This window comes from Tupaia chinensis, unplaced genomic scaffold (assembly GCF_000334495.1).
Source record: "Tupaia chinensis unplaced genomic scaffold, TupChi_1.0 Scaffold148234_1, whole genome shotgun sequence".
Classification (NCBI taxonomy): domain Eukaryota; kingdom Metazoa; phylum Chordata; class Mammalia; order Scandentia; family Tupaiidae; genus Tupaia; species Tupaia belangeri.
The window spans coordinates 697,931-702,588 of NW_006208084.1; the positions used below are offsets into that span (position 1 = coordinate 697,931).

At 60.2% G+C, this 4,658-nt stretch overlaps 1 protein-coding gene across 2 annotated transcripts in view; it reads right to left on the bottom strand.

The window, feature by feature from the left end:
* RASD2 (RASD family member 2) overlaps positions 1 to 4,110 on the bottom strand; it is a 14,045-nt gene extending 9,935 nt beyond the window's left edge. The window contains exons 1-2 of one of the 2 annotated variants that reach the window (XM_006170321.3): positions 3,919 to 4,110; positions 3,792 to 3,871 (exon numbers count right to left, since the gene is read on the bottom strand). The gene's annotated coding sequence lies outside the window, so the exon portion shown is untranslated. Of the gene's footprint in view, positions 1 to 3,791; positions 3,890 to 3,918 lie in introns of those variants that run through there. The other variant, XM_006170322.2, reaches the window with a different exon arrangement.
* Positions 4,111 to 4,658: the final 548 nt, after the last annotated feature.

Below are 4,658 nucleotides of genomic sequence, written 5' to 3' on the forward strand. Positions count from 1 at the left end.
GAGAGCTCCAATCCCAGAACTGCAGGCGTGTACTGGCCTGGTGAAAAGGCTATGCCCTCAGGCTCGGCAGGCTGCCACAGCTGCACAGGCTGAGCACTGCACAAGGCACCTCTGGGTGGGCAAGTGGGGGCTGCAGCCCTGAGGAAGAGATCTCTGGGAGCCATTCATCTGCCCCAAGAAGGCCCTGTGCTTCAAGTCCCACGAGACTGTGTGTGCCAAGGCTTGTCCCTAAGGCCCTGGTCGTAGCTCGAGCGCCTTACCAGTTCACCTCTGGACACCCTCCAACATCGTTATTTTCTGTCCACTGCAAACTCAAGCGTTTGAGATGGCCACTCGCAGTGGAAAGATCCCCTACCAGCCAGTCTTCTGGCTCGTGTCCACCCCTGCTCAGCCCTGCCCATTTAAGAGGCTCTGTGCTGAAAACCAGCTCTTAGAAACACCTTTTTAAGAAGCCCTGATTGGGACCGTTCCGCTGGCATAAATACTCCCACCATGGCCAATTCCAGGCCACCTACCAGACCTCAATGAATGAACTACGGTGAGGCGCCCGCAGTCAGCCAGCTCCACACGCCACAGATCCCAGGCCCAGAGCCATGATCGCGACAATTACCACTAACCGGGCCCATGCCATGTGCCAAGTGCCACGCTAAGTATAGAAACGCTAATAGCACAGCTGACATTTGCATTGCAGTTAATATATGCAGAGAGTTCCATGTACTGCACATACACTGACCCGTTTCAGCCCTCTACGAACCCCAGGAAGTGGGGGAGTTATCCCGCAGCTTACAGAAGAAGAGAGGAACAGAGACCCAAAGTTACTTACAGTTACACAGCCAGTAACTACCAGCAAAGGAGGGACCTGGTCCCCGGCGGTCTGCTCTGGGCTATGGGCGCCATCTCTTCAGGGGGCACATATTATTTTTCCCGTCTCACAGACGGGCAGCTCTGAAGGCTCTGACTGCCTGGCTAACTAGGGGCCCTGGGTGGTGACTCTATGTCAAAGACCCTACATCCCACTCAATTCACGCTAAAGCCGTCCTTTAATTTATCCCATGAGGCTGAGGTGCTGTGCACATAGCAGTTGCTCAATAAATGATCCAGGAATGAATCAAATGACAAACAGCTCTGCCTTTGGGCTCACCCAAAGCCCCCCTCGAGGGCCCTCCCCTCACGCCAACCTGCTTGGCAGACCAGAGTCTGTGCTGAGGGGCTGTGAGGAGAGGGGACTGCAAGACTTCTGATGGTGGGCATTTCTCAGACCCCCGACAGGCCCTCCTTCTGCCGGGCTTCGCTTTGCTGGTGCGCCCTCTGTTTAGACAGAGGCGAGGAAGGGGCTAGCAGCCTGTAGGGGCTGCGTTGGTCTCCACCCCGGCTTTGCTCCAGTATCCAGCCCAGAGCTCCTCGGACAGCCAAGCTAGTATCAGGGATCACAAGGGCTTCAGGGAGTCAGAGAAGAGAAACAGAGACTGGGACTCAGAGAGAAGAGGCAGGAGGAGAGGGGAAGCAGAGTCAGAAATAAGAGAAAGGGAGTCCATGTGCAGTGAAGGAGAAAAAAAAAACCTGTGTTTGTTTTTCCCTCTGGGAGAAGACTGAGTTTCCAACGGCCCAGCCACGTGGGGCTGTGCGAGGCACCTGGACACCTGGATGCCAGGTGTCAGCACCTCTGTGGGCCCCGCCTCCCTCCCCCTACATCTTCCCTCCCACGTTTTCCCTCCCTTCCTTCTCCAAGAGGCCCATGGGCAGCCCCGTGGGCAGCTTCTCTCCCTGCTGCCCACACTCCCTTCTCTCTCCTGGCCAGACTGGCCCACACAACAAGGAGCAGACAGTGATCAGAGTTTGAAGGGTCCTTTGGGGAGTCAGAGCTCAAGCCCGGAGGCCCAGGTGGGTGGGAGGTTCAGGGGACCACGGGCAGCAAAGGACCCTGATTCAGGTGGGATGGCTCACCACCTCAGGGCATTCTAAAACCACCTCAGGGCAGAGCCGGGTGAGGCCGTCCTGGGGAACGTTACCCCGAGCCCGGTGGGCAGCATTGTGTGGACACTGCACGCCTTACTCCCATGAGGAGGGGACCATCCTAACTCATAGGGCCAATGGGGACACTGTGGCTTAGACAGACTGTGACATTTGCCCCAGCTCACCCAGCAGATGACTGGCTGGGTTGGGACTAGAACCAGGCTGCTTGGCTCCGGAGCCCAGGCTCTTTGTTCTAAGAAAACTCACCCCCTGACCAAAACAGGAATTTGGTTTTTTCAAAACAGCATCTGATTCGGTGAAGCTTCGCCTGGCGTCAGGCGGGGGAATGAGGAGAGGATGACCCCAAGGCAGGTGAGATGCTCATCCCCTCTCTCTCCCCAGGGCGGGCGCCTGGCCCAGGACTGCCCCCAGCCTGCCAGCCCAGCCAGCTCCCAGGCAGCCCATCTGCGGTTTCAACCTTCCCCCAAGCTGCTCTCCCAGGCCTGCCTGGAAGACGGAGGGTCAGACAGGCAAGGACAGCAGGACAAGAGACAACGTACCCTCCCAGTGTGTGCCCAGAGGGTGTCACTGCACTGCCCCCACTCCGCCCCACGAGGCCCCCAGCATTGCCCACCCCAGCCTCTTGGGACACACAGACTGTGGTCACTGGCCTCCATCCCCCACAACAAAGCCAGCCTCCCCGTCCTTGGCAGCTCAGGAGGGTAGAGAGCAGGTGGGCACCAGAACCGGTGCCCAGCAAGGGCAGATGGACAGATGACTTGGCCTTCAGGGGCTCAGGCTACCCCAGTTAGGTGGCCCCAAGGGTCCAAGAACCCAGGGGTTCACACAGCTGCCGGCACCAGTGAGCGTTAACCACTGTGGGCTTCCTTTCTTGGTGGTACCTCCTTATGGTAGACGGGGGACATGAGAATGGCCCCACGGACCAGGTGCGGCGGGACTGGAGTGGAGATGAGGTCTTGTGGGGACCCCCTCTAGTGTCTCTTGTCACAAGGGGAAGCCCGAATCTGGGCTCCCGAGCTGGCTGCCCATTCCCAGCCCACCTCCCGCTCCCACAAGGTCCTGGACATCCTTCCAGGGCTGGGAGCAAGAGAAAAGGGGAGGGGCCCAGAGCTGCCTGTGGGTCCTCGGGCCAGCTGGGAACAGAAAATCCTCCTGGGAAGGGAATTATCCAGGAATATCACTCTGCACCACCCAGAGAAGAGCTCAAGGAACTCTGGATAAGGAATTCCTCAACCTTCCTTCCTCCAAGGCAGTAGTCCCAGGGCTAGCTCTATCCCAGCGCCCGGCCTCCATCCTGGAGTATAACCTGCAGCTGGCTCTAGAAGGGAGTGTTTGGGAGGGTCTGTGCCTCTGCCTCCCTGAGCCTGTTTCCTTATATTTAAATGGGCTGTGACTCTCGATTTCTTTTTCTGTCTTTTTTTAGAGATTAAAGTCTTCTGCCCTAACCTAGGCGGGTCTCAAACTCACGATCATGATTCTCCTGCCTCGGTCTCCCGAGTAGCTGGGATTACAGGTGCAGCTGCTAGATTTGTTACAAAGAAAGCTCCCAGCACCAGCCCCTGCACGCAGCAGCTGCTCAGTAAATCTCCTTCCTGGGCTATGTAAAGGGTCTGGCACCCAGTCTGGCACATTCTAGGTGTTCAGTGAATTTAATCTCCTCCAGATATGTAAAGTGGCCAGGCCATCCCGGCACACTGTCAGTGCTCAGTCAATTTAACTTTCCCTAGTCGTGTCAACGTCACGGAGCCTTCCTCGGAGGAGCGTCCACCCATTCTTCCCATCTGCCCCACTTCACCAGCTCCCCAGTTCTCTCCTACCTGGGAATGGCGGGCCAGGCTTCTGGCACAGCTCGGAGGGCTGCCTGGAAGCGCCTGGAGGTGCGGGGAACCGCCTGCTGCTCCAGCCGCCGCGCTTCCTAGCGGGGGGGCGGGAACCCCCCTCCGCCCCCAGCCGCCGAGCTTCCTAGCGTCTGCGGCGCTTCCTGGGTCACTGCGCAGGGATCCTCCTCTGCGCGGCTCGGTGCGCCGGGATGGGCGCGGCCGGGCGAGGGAGCGCGCGAAGCGGGTGCCCCATGGGTGGGCTCCGAGGACTCTGCGGGGTCCGGGCGCCGGGCGGGCTCCGGCTCCCCCCCGCCGGCCCTGCAGGAGGGTTCTTCGGAAGGGACTGTGGGTGCGTGAGTGTGCGCGTCCCGGGTAGTGAGCCGACACTGGCTGCCTGTGCTCTCTTCTCCGCCCGCCCGGCTCTGGGAAGAGCGCTGCCCGGCTCGGCCGCGCCGCCTTTTCTGGTGCCCGAGCTCTGCAGCTCTCCCCGCGCGGGAGGGACGCTCCTGTCTCCCCACGAGGCGACGACAGCAGCTGAACAAGGCGCAGGGCGCTCAGCTCTGCGCGCGTGTGGGAGGGAGCCTTGAACGCCGCCCCGAGGTTTCGCAGCTCTAAGTTGGCCCGATCCCGGCTCCACCTCCCACTGCACCTCCTCCGGCGCCCAGAGGAGAACTTTCTGCGGAGCCCTGGCTCCTCCTTCCTTCTCTCCCGCAGGCGAGTGTCCCTTTCTCCCGCAGGGTGAAGTCGCTGGTCCCTCTGAAAAGTGACCGGAGCCCAGGCTCCTGATAGCGAGCCCAGCACAGGCCTGGGTGCCCTCTCCCGCCCCCGCAAGCGTCACCCCGCTGCCCAGACGTGTGGCGCCCG